The sequence below is a fragment of the Paroedura picta genome, chromosome 8, assembly GCF_049243985.1.
Source record: "Paroedura picta isolate Pp20150507F chromosome 8, Ppicta_v3.0, whole genome shotgun sequence".
Taxonomy (NCBI): Eukaryota; Metazoa; Chordata; class Lepidosauria; order Squamata; family Gekkonidae; genus Paroedura; species Paroedura picta.
The window spans coordinates 87,030,046-87,044,288 of NC_135376.1; the positions used below are offsets into that span (position 1 = coordinate 87,030,046).

At 40.6% G+C, this 14,243-nt stretch overlaps 1 long non-coding RNA gene across 2 annotated transcripts in view; it reads left to right on the top strand.

Moving 5' to 3' along the window:
• LOC143842691 (uncharacterized) overlaps positions 1-14,243 on the top strand; it is an 87,299-nt gene that overhangs the window by 16,680 nt on the left and 56,376 nt on the right. The window contains exons 2-3 of one of the 2 annotated variants that reach the window (XR_013233295.1): positions 7,161-7,290; positions 10,306-10,466. This is a non-coding gene — a long non-coding RNA (uncharacterized LOC143842691). Of the gene's footprint in view, positions 1-7,160; positions 7,291-10,305; positions 10,467-14,243 lie in introns of those variants that run through there. The other variant, XR_013233294.1, reaches the window with a different exon arrangement.

A 14,243-nucleotide genomic window follows, 5' to 3' on the forward strand; every position in this document is an offset into this window, starting at 1 on the left:
AGATTGTGGGCTGGAGGCCCCTGGGAAAGGAACTCACCAGCAGAGGCACCTCTCATGCAGCAGGGATCTGCTGGACCAAGGGAAGTGGTGGGGGATGGAAAGCAATTGGCTGGCTGTTGGACAGACAGGCAAGCCAGTTGGAGGAGGAGGCACTCAGGGGCAGAACAGCCACCCTGAATGCATGTTAAGCAATGAGTGGCACTCAAGCCATGAGACCAGCTCCTCCTCCAGTCTCTTGCCTGAAATATATAATGGTACAGATGGTGTTTCTCATTGTATATTTAGCTGCTACATTCATAATACATTTTCTGACTTTCCTCATATGTGTAAGTTGATTTGTTTTTCAAATATGACATTACATTTGTCATTGCAGCATATTAAGACATTTTATCATTCCAATCTTCTTGGTCAAACAATGTTTTTAATTTTACTGCTAAGAATATATAGTGGCACAGATATTTTATATGTCGCCACTCTTGGCACAGCCAGCTCATGGTGGCTTATAACAAACATTAATTACAACATTTAAAATATATAGCATTAGAATGAATAACCGCAATAACCACCCAATCCCTCAGCTGCCCACTGGCAACTGACAACTCAGCAGGACATCTGTGACATCACCGTAGAGTAACAGAGGAGGCTGTGACATGCTGTCTCCTACAGCATGAATCCATAGGTTTTTCAAAAGGCTTATTTGTTCCCTGAGGCCTGTGCCTCAGATGCCTGCTCCTGTATACTCACTGGGGAGCACTGAAGCCACCAGCAACACGTCAGCTTCTGCAGCACCGGCAGGTCCTGGCTTGATGATATTGGCTCACATGATGGGCAGCAGGGGAGGCCCCAGCCCCTCCCTCTGTGAGCCCATGACTGTATGGGCTAGCATGCTACAAAGAGCTCAACATTTCTCCACGATGTATCCACAAAGCTGCGCGGTGTGACCGCACAGTGGACCACACAAACAGCTGCTACAGGTAAGCACCAACATCTTTTCATCGGTATTCATATCTTTTGGACAAAGATGAAAGACATCTTGTTTAGCTCAGCCATTAACCATATGCCAGGTATTTTGCTTACCTTGTCAAAATATAAATGCAGCCTGTAAGAGCAGAGAGGAGCTGTGCTTTGCAAATCAGAGCCCTATTATGGTTATGATTATTCATCAGCGAATGCTGCTGTGCAATCTCACCCTGAATAGATTGCAATTTATGTTGGGATGTTCAATGGGAATCCAAGCTTCAAGTTGGAAAAGTCCGTGTCCGTGCATGCCTGTTATCACAGGATCAGTATACTGACCCTGGCAGAAATGGATTCAAATAAAAATGGATTTAATAATGGATAACTGCAGTGTGTGGCTCACTCTTATTTTAAACTTATCAAATACAGTGTAAAGGAATTGCTTTCCGGGTACCTGTTCAAACTATTTGGGATTTTTTTCCCCTGTAGTATAGATGCCTTGTCTAAGGTAGTCCAGGCTAGCCTGATCTTGTCATTCTCAGAAGCAGGGCTGCCTTTGAGACTGCTCCGGAAACTCCTACTGGTCCAAATCCCAGCAGCTTGAGTACTAACAGGGACTCAAAAGAGGGCACATATAGCATTAGTGCTTTCCCAGCTGCATTGGTTCCAGAATGGTAACCGAATTAAGTTCAAGGTGCTGATGTTAACCTTTAAAGCTCTAAATGCTCTGGGACTACCATACCTGTAGGGTTATCTTTTCCTCTATATTTCCCCAAGAGCATTAAGATCTATGGATCAACATCTGCTCAGGGTCCCTGACCCAAAAGAGCTGAAACTGGTCTCATCCAGGGCGAGGAACTTTTTGGTCCTGGCCCCCTGCCTGGTGGAATGTGCTCCCAAGGGAGATCAGGGCCCTGCAGGACCTCCATCAGTTCTGCAGGTCTACAATATGGAGCTATTCCACCAGGCTTATGGTCTGGGCTGAAAATTGTGCAGAATATGGTTGGGAAGAATAGCTGTGTACATGCCACCCAGAGTCCCTCCCCTTCTCACTTTTAACAAATTAAAAAATATATATTAAAAAATAACTCCCAACAATTCAAGAAACCCTTCCAGGGCTATCAAGAAACCCCTGCTTGAGAATACCTGATCTAGACTCCACTGCTTCACTGTGGGTGCTCACTTTTAAATTAGCCTAGACTACAATTAAATTAGCCATGGACTACAATTCTCATGGGAATTGTAGTCCATGGACATCTGGAGGGCCGCAGTTTGACTACCCCTGCTCTAAGTAATTTATATGCAGTAACTTTAATAAGAAGCCTGAATAAAGAAGCTTGTCTCAGAAAATTTTTACAAAAGTCCACAAATATGCACTTCTGCATTTCCAGTGGTTGTGTCCGGTCCTTGTATAATCAACGAGGAGCGTGTGTTTTGCTTTGCATCTCAGTGCTTGTTCTCTAATTCTTTCTATTAAAGTCAACCCCTGTGACATTAGTGGAATTGAATTCCAATGGAAAGGGCTTAGGGTTAAGCCCCCCTTGTAACTGTAATTTAGATACATCCGTAATCTCTTCATGAACTTTGTACCGCTTCTTAAAATCTATTTTTGAACTTTTAAAAATGCCTGGAAGTTTTAGCTTATATTATATAAAGTTTTGACCAGCATTAAGACAGTAGACAATGTCCAGGGAAGATATATACATATACATATACATATACATATACATATACATATACATATACATATACATATACATATACATATACATATACATATACATATACATACATACATACATACATACATATATATATTTACCTATAAAGGGGAAAAAAGAATTAGGATAGTGCAAAGAGGGAGGCATTGAGTAAGTATAACAAACCGCAAAGAAACTTCAAATACAAAAAAAATCATTCAAATTAAAAAAGTACACAGGCAATTTTAATAACAATATACAAACTATACAAAACTATTCTCAAATACAATATACTCTGTAAATTGCCTTTCACTTCCCTTCTCTCCTCAGCTATTTGAAAAGCTTCCTCAGACAGCCATTTTGCTTTCTTGCATTTCTTTTTCTTTGGGATGGTTTTAGTTGCTACCTCTTGCACAATGTTGCGAAACTCTGCCCATAGTTCTTCAAGCACTCTGTCTATCAGATCTAATTCCTTAAATCTATTTGTTACCTCTACTGTATATTCCTCAGGGATATGATTTAGTTCATACCTGAGTGGCCTAGTGCTTTTCCCTACTTTCTTCAATTTAAGCCTAAATTTTGCGACAAGAAGCTGATGATCTGAACCACAATCAGCTCCTGGTGTTATTTTTACTGACTGTATAGAACTTCTCCATTTTGACTGCAGAGTACAAAGTCAATATGATTTCTGTGTTGACCATCTGGTGTTGTCCATGTGTAGAGTCGTCTCTTGGGTTGTTGGAAAAGAGTGTTTTCTATGACCATTGTATTCTCTTGACAAAATTCTACCAGGCTGTGCCCGGCTTCAATTTGTACTCCAAGGCCAAACTTGCCTGTTATGCCCGTAATCTTTTGGCTTCCTACTTTAGCATTCCAATCTCCCATGATGATAAGCAGATCATTTTTGGTGTTGCTTCTAGAAGGTGTTGTAGTGCTTCATAGAACTGGTCTACTTCATCCTCTACAGCAGCAGTGGTTGGGGCATAGACCTGGATTACTGTGATGTTGAATGGTTTGCCTTGGATTTGAAGTGAGATCATTCTGTCATTTTGGGAATTGTATCCCAATACTGTTTTTCCTACTCTTTTATTGATTATGAAGGCTACTCCATTTCTTCTGAGAGATTCTTGCCCACAGTAGTATACCTGATGGTCATCTGAATTAACTGCGAGGTCTTGTCCTGAAAATGTTTTGCTCATTTCACCTGTCCTTTTGTTCCCATGCTGTGAGCAATCTAGCTCCCTATCCTGTGCCCAGTTGTTATGGCTGTGTTCTTCCCACCTGGAGGTGTCAACTGTAAATCATGTTATCCTCTGATTATAAGAACTGTTCTTTGTGGAACTGAATTGTGTACAAAAAGGGGGGATTTGCCTCTACAATTGTTCTTTGGTTCATCTTGCCATGGTCTTCAGCAGCACAGAAGTCTTGTGAGATTGTTTGTACTCTTCTGAATAAACTACTGAGATTCTAGCCTGAACACTCCCGTTTTTTTTCTGTTTTGGAGATTTGTTATGGAACATGACACCCATGGAAAAATTTGTTGCACCCACTTTGGGGTGGGGTGCTATACTAAGAATACCATGCAGCCAGAAAGTTGTAGCACAAACTTGTTTTGCTTGCCTGAAACAAGGATTTTGCTATTACGAATTACTATGGAGCAGAACTAGAAGTGGCAGGACACTGTCATTTGGAACTATGAATAACATGATTGTTAAGAAGTTACCAAATAGAGTGGTTGGCATGATTAGGAAGTTGTTGGAATCATACAATTGGGGAGGGGCTAGAATTTTGTGTCCATCTGTTGGCAAGACGTTTGAGAAATATGCTAGAGCCTCCAATTCAAGCTGTTGGATATCTGGTAAAACGGAGAGGATTGGAGGCTATAGGGGATTGTCCAATTAACAGCCATTTAATTTTCTTTCAAATTATACAGATGGTTTGGGGAAAACTTGGGTCTCGGGACTGTTCAATTTGTGAAACTGAATAAAAGCATTCCCACTACTAAATATTTCTAGGACTGAAAAGTTTTCCTTCAAACATGTAGTGTTAAAGAGACCACTAGGATTTATGCAATTAAGAAAGTCTTTTCAGATAAACTTTTAAAACAGCAATGTAGGTTTTCATTACTGAATCCATTCAGTATTTTGTAATTAATATTACTCCTTGGATTATTTATCACCATGAGGCCATTGGGGATTGCACAAAAGAACTGTTTAAATCTATCCTGATTTTTGCTGCTAAAACTAATAGGGATTGTGCTGTTATCTCTTCTGAAACATTGGCACTGAGGCCATTTGTGACTGTGCTGTCTGGATCTTCAAATAGATTTTATCTTTTTGTTTTCACTGCAATTAAACTACCATAGCTGATGTAATACTGGAATCTTTCAATGAGGGTGAAATATTTTCGTGTTGGTTGAGCGTCTAGTGGAACTTCATTAGAGAAATTCTGGTCCCTGGTGGTCTCCCAAGAAAAGAGAGAAACTCAAATCAGATAAAAGATTATTTATATACATTAGAAGTTGTTAGAAGGCAAACAGAATGAAAAAGATTATAAAAGCATAAATCTGATTAATATTATAGGCGCTTATCATAGAGGATTAAAATGAATTAGATGAATTGATTAAGAAACTAACTGCAAATTAATTGATATTTTAATGTTTATGACTATAGTGCTTGTATTTCATAGAATAACAGAGTTGGAAATGACCTCCTAGATCATCTAGTCCAAACCCACCACACATTGAAGGACACTCACAAACCTATTGCTCATCCACTGTAACCTGCCACCCCCTTGAACCTTCACAGAATCAAACTCTCTGCCAGATGGCTATCCAGCCTCTGTTTAAAAATTTCCAAAGATGGAGAACCCACCGCCTCCCGAGGAAGCCTGTTCCACTGAGAAACCGCTCTAACTGTCAGGAACTCCTTCCAGATGTTTAGACGGAATTTCTTTTGAATTAATTTCATCCCATTGGTTCTGGTCTGTCCCTCTGGTGCAAGAGAGAACAAGAGAGAACAACTCTACATGGCACCCTTTAAAATTCTTGAATATGGTTATCAAATCCCCTCTCAGTTGTCTCCTCTCTGGGCTAAGCTGAACAAGCTCCCCCAACCTTTCTTCATACCTCTTGGTCTCCAACCCCCCTCACCATCTTGCTTGCCCTCCTCTGGACACGTTCCAGTTTGTCTACATCCCTCTTCAACTGGGGTGCCCAAAACTGAACACAGTACTCCAAGTGAGGCCAAACCAGAGCAGAGTAAAGCAGTACCATCACCTCCCGTGATCTGGACAGGATACTCCATTTGATACAGCCCAAAATCCCATTTGCCTTTTTAGCCACTGAGTCACACTGCTGATTAATGTTCAATTTCTGGTCTGCTAAGACTCCTAGATCCTTTTCGCACATACTACTGCCAAGACAAGTCTCCCCCATCCTATATTGGTGTATTTGGTTTTTCCTACCTAAATGCAGAACATTACATTTGTCCCTATTGAATTTAATTTTATTAAGTTTAGTACAGTTCTCGAGTCTATCAAGATCTTCCTTTATCCTGATTATATCTTCTGATGTGTTTGCTACCCCACCCAATTTTATGTTTACTATTTATTTATGTTCATATTTATAACAATGCCATCCCTAGACACTCATGGAATTTATTGACTTGCAGGGACACTCATACGGTGTTGGTAGTAATGCCAAAAAACTTCGTGTTTTCCAGTGAGCTGGGAAAGGGCCACTGTACCAGCCATTTAAATCTCAGAGCTGACTGGTGGCTTGGTGAGGCTTAAATGGCTGCAAGCCATTTTAAACCTCTGTTTCACTTTCCTTTTCCAAACAGAGGGAAGTGAAACAGCTGAAACCAAACTGGACAAAAGGTCTAGAAAATGCTTAGAAGAGGTACATCTTCTGAACCTGGGTTCAGGGTAGGGGACAAACCAGTCAAATTCATGATGGATTTTAGATCATGAACCTGTTTTTGCCCATTCCTACTGAATATAACTGAGACTATCGTGTGGGAATAATAGGCCACTACATTATTGATTACAGCTGCAGTGTTTTAGCTTGTCATAGGAAAACTAGCTTGATGTAGTGGTTAAGAGTGGTGGCCTCTAATCTGGAGAACCAGGTTTGATTTCCCACTTCTCCACATGCGGCCAACTGGGTGACCTTTGGTCAACCAATCACAGTTGTTTCAGAGCTCATTCATCCTCACTTATCTCACAGGTTCTCTGTTGTGGGGTGGGGAAAGGTGGGCAATTGTTTGCCAATTTAAGACTCCTTTGAATAGTAAAGAGCTGAGTACCAAACCCCTGCTCTCTCTCCCCCAATGGATCCAAGACATCAAGAGACACACCTTGGCATAGATTACATTGTGAACTCTCTACCACTTGGAGGCAAGGACATATAAGTAGTCCCCGAGTTAGGCATGTCTCCTTCGCTCATGCCACCAAGGCCCCCAATTGAGAAGATGGACACACCATCTCAATCTTCCCTCATAGGACTCCAACTCAATGCCAGACCTGCCTATCAAGTTCTGAAAGCAGCAAAATAAAGAAATGGAACAGATATGAACATCAACACAAACAACAACTGCACACCGAACAGCTAGAAAAACTCTCCCAACTAAAGGTAGGGAGGGTTGGATTGGAAAGCTGCTGAGGTAGAAATGCTGCCCAAGTTCTGGAAAGGCTGCAGTTAGGCCCTGCAGGCAGTCAGGAGCAACCCCCCCCCCTCTGCATTCCTGAGTTCTGCCTTCTTGGCCCCACCCCCATCAACAGCCCGAACATCCACCTGATTGGCTAGTTGATAGGAGCCTAGGCAAGGGTGGGACTTGGAAATGGCCTCAGGACTCTGCCAACCCCCTTGGGGCACAACCAGACTGGAGGGCTGGCAAATCAAGGATCCATTATTGCCAAGACTGCTGACAGCTGCTGGGAATTTATTTCTCATGCACCTTAGGAGCCTGGTTCAGGTTGGATGTGTGGCACGGGGAGAGAAGGGGCTCCTTCTATATTCCTCTGCCATGTTCCTGACCCAGAACAGCTGCAGGGGACCTTATTTGCTTGGGGGGAAGGCTGCATGTCTAGTTGGCCCCCTTAAGTCAAATACATGTGAAAGAAATGTGATATTTTAAAAAAAATTAAAGCTAATTAAGTGCTCAATTACTTTAAATGTTAGTAAGGCTCTGCTATAAAACAAAAGATGGACTCAGGTGTCTTCATGCAGAGCTAAGGCATCATTTGTGGAGGGCATTTAAACCATGGAAGAAGTAGGGAAGGGAAAGATGAAAGACCCTCTCATCCAATGATCAGTGCCCATCCTTGATCTCAAAGCAGCTACCTGAGGTTAACAATTCAACTCTTTTTTTCAGACAATCCCCATCATGATTCTATTGTTTCTGTTTGACCCTTTTTTAATCACTTGCTTAAGTCAAGATTTTAAGAGCAGACCTTCAGTCTTAGCAAGAGGATTGAATAAAATAATGATATAATAATAATAATAATAATAATAATAATAATAATAATAATAATAATAATAATAATAATAATAATAATGGAAAATGGTTTTATCAAGGGAAACTCATCATAACATTAGAAGACGAACAAACACCTCGTATGTCATAGAACAGTCTAAGGAAAAGGTGGTCTGTGTGAATGAAAAGTGGCATTTTCTTTTTCTGCACGACTGGTAGAAATGTAACAAGATGCTTTGGAATTTGCTCTTGAATCCTATTAAGCAGATTACTCTTATTATATTCCATCAAACACAAATAACTACCTTGAAAGATTTAGTCGGAGATATGGATTTGGAAATGTCTGTAAATTTTTTAATGAGTGTTAAGTGATTGCTAAAATAACTGGAAGGCAATTAGTCCTCTTGTATCTAAATAGTAGTTTATTTTAGAATAGGGAATATAGGAATAATGGCAAAAATGGCTTAATGCCATGGAAGTTAATATTAAGTAAAATCTGCTCAGAAAAGGTTTACCTTTATTGGATGTTAGAATATGTTCTCATACAATAAAAGTTTAAATTATTTAATGCTATATTGGGGGGGACACAGAAGAAGAAGAAGAAGAAGAAGAAGAAGAAGAAGAAGAAGAAGAAGAAGAAGAAGAAGAAGAAGAAGAAGAAGAAGAAGAAGAAGAAGAAGAAGAGTTGGTTCTTATATACCACTTTACCAGAAAGAGTCTCAAAGTGGTTTACAATCCCCTTCCCTTTCCTCGCCCCACAACAAACACCCTGTGAGGTGGGTGAGGCTGAGAGAGCCCTGATATCACTGCTCGGTCAGAACAGCTGCCTCTCGCCTTTTCCCCTCTTCACTGGCAGGGGGAAAGGCACAGGAGAGAGCAACATACTCTTTACTCACCACTCCTCGGCCTGTCAGTCACTGGAGGCAACCAATGGGGAATGTGCTGCCTTCCCTTCAGCAGAAGATGCTTCCCCACGAGGCAGAGGTGGTGGTGAATGGGGAAGGAAAGGGCTGTTTGACAAGTGGGTTGACCAGTGGGCTGGGGAGGGAAGAAGAGCAGAAGGGACAAGGTTTTGGCGGCTTGGCTGGTGAGGTGTCCAAGGCAGCAGCTAATTAGGACCACTGGCGAGATCTTTAAAGATGGCGGTTGAACTACTGCAGAGATGGGAATCTGCCTTCCTTGCCGTGGAAGAAATACACTGTAGATTTCATAGGAAATATGACTATGAAAGTGAAATCAAACTGGCAAAAATATAACTCTTTCTCCAAGTTTTATTGGCTGTCTCTCTTACTGTCCAATCTGTCAGCAACCAAAACAGGGTCCCAGGTATTTTTTATCCCACTTTCCTGATCTTCATCAGTGGTGGCAATTCATTATCTGAGTATGTAAATTAAATGCCGAAATTATCACATCACTTTGGCTTAACTCGAAAAGTATTCTTGAATATAAAATTTATCACTTTGGCATAAGCTCTTCAGTTGTGGGTACGAGACTGAACCTAGCAATAGGGCTAGGCAAGACCAAGCAGAACAAGTCACAATTAGTGCCAGAATGCAGCCTCCTAATAAGGTGTAGGCTTTCCTTTTCCCCTTAGTTCTACCCAGCTTCTGCACAGTCAAATCTTGGAAAGAGTCAGTCTGCCAGATAGTTAAAAGGCATTTTAGAGGATTGCAATCTCTTTAAACCTTTAAAAGCCTTCCAGGGGAACTCTCAACTTGGAGAAGGCAATTAAAGGGACTGCAAGCACTTTAAATGCCTTTGGCGTTTACTCCAAGCTGAAGTTACAGCTTGGAGAAGACATTTAAAGAGACCACAATCCCTTTAATCATCTTTCCCCCTTCCGTTGGCACTAATGGAGAATGGGACATCTTCCTTGTGGGCCCATAGAATTGAATCCCCTGACCCAATCGTTTTGAAACTTTATAAGCCCTAGATATACCCAGATCAATTACCCACTGAACAAATTCAGGATTTCCACATATTTACTGAATACTAGTATTGGAATTTAGGAAATATCAATATTTGGGGGGTTCAATATACGTGAACTCAAAAATTACTGGTTTGTTTGCTTATTTGTTTATTAGCACATCCCTAATCAGTATTTTCCACTCAGACTGGCAGCAGCTCTCCCAGACTCTTCACCTGATGTATTTAACATCACCTCTTGTCAGGTCCTTTTAACTGAGGATGCTGCGGATTGAAGCTGGCCCTTTCTGCATTCCAAGCTGATGCTCTGTCACTGAGCCACCGTCCCTCTCCACAGAAAATGAACCTGGGATGTTGAATTCTTAACATGAGTTTACAGTGCTTAGTTCTGTTTGTGGATACTGACATACCATTAATTAAGAAATAAATGTTGCATTTCCATTAGCCTAATGCCTATAGTTTTTGCATCTTACCTTTACAGCTATGACTTCAGCCAAAGACCATGCCTGTTGCTGGATTCATGTTGAACTGAGTAGTGCTGGGTTATCTATTTTTTTTTAACCCTCATTATATCAGAATAACCCTGTTGTCATTCATTTGATGTTTAACGTTGTGCATGTGTTTTTAATTTTTCAGAGCAGTAGTTCTTGGGAATTATTGCTTATGTTTATGTTGAGGAGGACTATCCAGGGAAATGGTTTGTGGGGGAAAATAGAAATAGAGGTAACAAATGAATTGTTGCAAAAGGCATTTCCTGAGAGAGATTAATGCCTGTACCGAGAGTCTAAACTTCCGTCATATCCAAGCCCTGAAATATCTTTGTTAGCCAGTCATTTTTCATTGCTTCTGTTCTAAACTGCTAATGCTTTCAGCTCCTAAGGGAGGAGTTCTACTTCCTCGTTGTTACATCTCATATTTATAGGGCTCTTGATGAGGATTCTATTACCTCAGCACAATACAAATACCTCATATTTCAGATTTGGCACTTTCAGGGAAAACAGAGGCATGTCACATTTAAAAGTTTGATAATGGGTCCGTTCCTATATTAGAAAAGAGCCTCTTCATTCTGGGAACTGGGGTACTAATGGAAAGTGTCTAGCAAATGACATGATTTGTCCACATTTGCTGTCTTAGGGAGAGCCTTTCTGCTTTCATTAACCCAAGCCATTTAAAGCGAAAGAACAATCATGTAGGTGTGTCACTTCTTGGATACAAAATTGTAGAATGCTAATAACACGGCAAGTCCCCATAGTAACAGTAGGCAGTGTGTTGATACCCAGACCTAGCTTAAGGAAATTGCTACTGATTGCCATAAATATCTGACTGTAGCATGGAAAGAGTGTGAGGGAGACAGCTGTTTTTGAGAGGCATGTTTACACATTCCATAGATACGGTGAGGGAGGAAGCAGGGGTGTGTTTCACTTCCTCTCCCCAGTGCTTCTGAGTATAGTGCAAAGTAGCCAGCAGGCCTGGGAGTGGTGGTATACAAATTTAATTATAAAGAAAATAAAATAATTACATAAGCAGGGAGGCAGTGTCCATTTCTTCCAAGCCCATCAGAAGGAGACGACCAGTGTGATGTAGTGGTTAAGATCAGCGGCTTCCAATCTGGTGAGCCGAGTTTGATTCCCTGATCCTCCAGATGCAGCCAGCTGGGTGACCTTGGGCTCGTCACTGTCCTGATAGTGCTGTTCTGACCAAGCAGTCTTGTCACCGACCTTGCAGAGTGTCTGTTGTGGGAATAGGAAGGGAAGGCGATTGTAAGGTGTTTTGAGACTCCTTAGGGCCGTGAAAAGCAGGGTATAAAAACCAACTCTTCTTCTTCATCTTTTCTTCAGTAATTATACTTCAACTTAAAAAAAATGTCCTGCTAGTTGTTATCTACCTTGAATTTCGCTTTTAGAATGTTGGTTGCCTGGTTATGTTTCAGTTTTGTGTTACTTTTTTCAAAGAGTATTTAGTTGCGCCCTCCCCCCCCCTCTGATTCACACTGTTTATGATTATCACATGGATTTATGATAGGCCATTGTACTGTTAATTTACTGGTGGAAATATTTCTGAACCTTACACTCTATGGTTTATTGGCCACCCGAGTGTGGTTAACTCATTAAAAAACCTCTTAGTTGAGCAGTGGGGTATATATATATATATTTCCTATTAATTCTACCTTAGCATGTTATCCAGAAGCAGAGGAGAAGGAAGATATGACTCATGCTTTCCTTCTTGCTGCTTCTGTAAGGTGCACAAAGTATATCTGAACACAATAATAGAAACATTTTTTTTAAAATATATTAATGAATAAATAATTATTTATTAATAAATTAATAAAACATTATGCACATTATTAGTTTGGGGAAACTAGACCATGTTCATGTTTTAGCCTAATTTATTGTTTTAATGGCATAGTCGCCCACCCTGAGCTGCATTGGAGGGCAGGCTAGAATTATTTATTTTTTTATTTATAAGACACTTGTATACTCGCCTTTGTGTGCTGTGGGAAATGTTATGGCCCTAAATTCATAGATTTCAGTCTGATTGACATCTGCATTAAGCTGACAATGGAACAGGTTATGGGGAGTTTGTATTATTGAAGTCATGTCTGAACAAAGCAGTGATCAAATTAGTATAATGAAGGTAGCTATTCGAGTAATGACTGTACATTGCATTGGGCATTAAAAATAAATCTATTATTAAGAATCATGTCGCAAAATATATCTTGAAATGCTGACGACATTAAAACATAGTGAAGGAGAGGAAATTGCTAAATGTGCTCAGACACATTTAACAAAAAGACAGATCTGTGTTAGGAAATATGCTGTTCTTAGTTCCCATTCCAAAGGAGGTATGACAGCAATACGAGGCATGTTTACTATAGTGATCTGAGAATTAATTTATTCATAATACCATTAAATAAGAATGATGCAAACTCTTTGTCATATGGCAATTGTGTTTATTAGCTTTGTGCAGCAGTTATCCTCAGAAGGGATCCAGGTATGAAATTATTCTTTGGAAATTTTGCCGATGGGTGGGTAATGATATGACTAATGAAAGATGTAATGAGAAACATAATTTATTCATTCTCTGGGTCCCAAGACAGCATTAACTTCCTTCTAGTTGCTTTTACAGAAATAAGATCAGTTTTATGCCATCTCACACATAGCCTGCAAAAGTATGTGGAATTATCAGGTTGCCTCTTGGGATCCATAGCATCAATACATTGGTTTAACATGTAAATGATGGGTGCTGAAGGGTTTCAGATATTCTTTCCCACATGGTATTTTGTCAACTCTGGCAAGGGCCTTTTGGTGGTAACCATAGTTTAGTGTGCTTTGACTAGCATCCAGACCCACATGTATGTTACTGGGATTGTGAGAATCTCCAATTGCTCTCAATAACTAGGCTTCATTTAGGACAAGAAAGAGAAATTATTAACTCATCACGGGGTCCTTGCTAAGACTGGGGATTCTATGCAAGCACCCCCTTATGAACCCAAAGCCCCTCCCAGCACCAGGCATGTGGATGAAACAGCCATCTGGGCTTCGAGGACTCCCAGATAGTTTCCAAGGCAATGGGGCAGAGAGAATGGTTTTTCACACTAAAGATATAGCACAGGATGGGCTGGCTACAAAATTATAGACATAACTCTAAAGGGTCGTGGGAGCCCACATAATCAGTGAGTGACTGAACAGATTGCAGGCCAAAGGCAAGAAAAGTTACACCATGGAATGTCAAGAAAGACATATGGCAAAACTTCCATCATGGATTGCTTATATGAAATTTGATTCCATACTGTGCCAGGCATTGACCTCAGTAACTGGTTCTATGTGGGGCAGGGAACTGAAGACTTCCCAGAAGTCTGAGTTTCCCACAACAACAACTTGTCTTCTCTGAAGGCTGGCAACTCTGTTGCAAGAAGTAATGATGGAAATCCTTGACTCTCATAATTTTGATGTATACAAATAAATGTAAAATTGTACCCATTATTGGAATGACTAACTAAGCAATGGAAGCTGCTTTTCCAAAGTTGCCACGCTATTCTGGAAAACCCTCATGGAGAAACCACAGCTGTACTACAACAGAATCTTGTGAGAATGGTAGGTGCTTCCCTCTTAAAACCCATTCCCTTCTCAACTGCAGCCCTGTCCTGTTATGCTATTCATTTAAAGAGGAGGGGAAATGAATT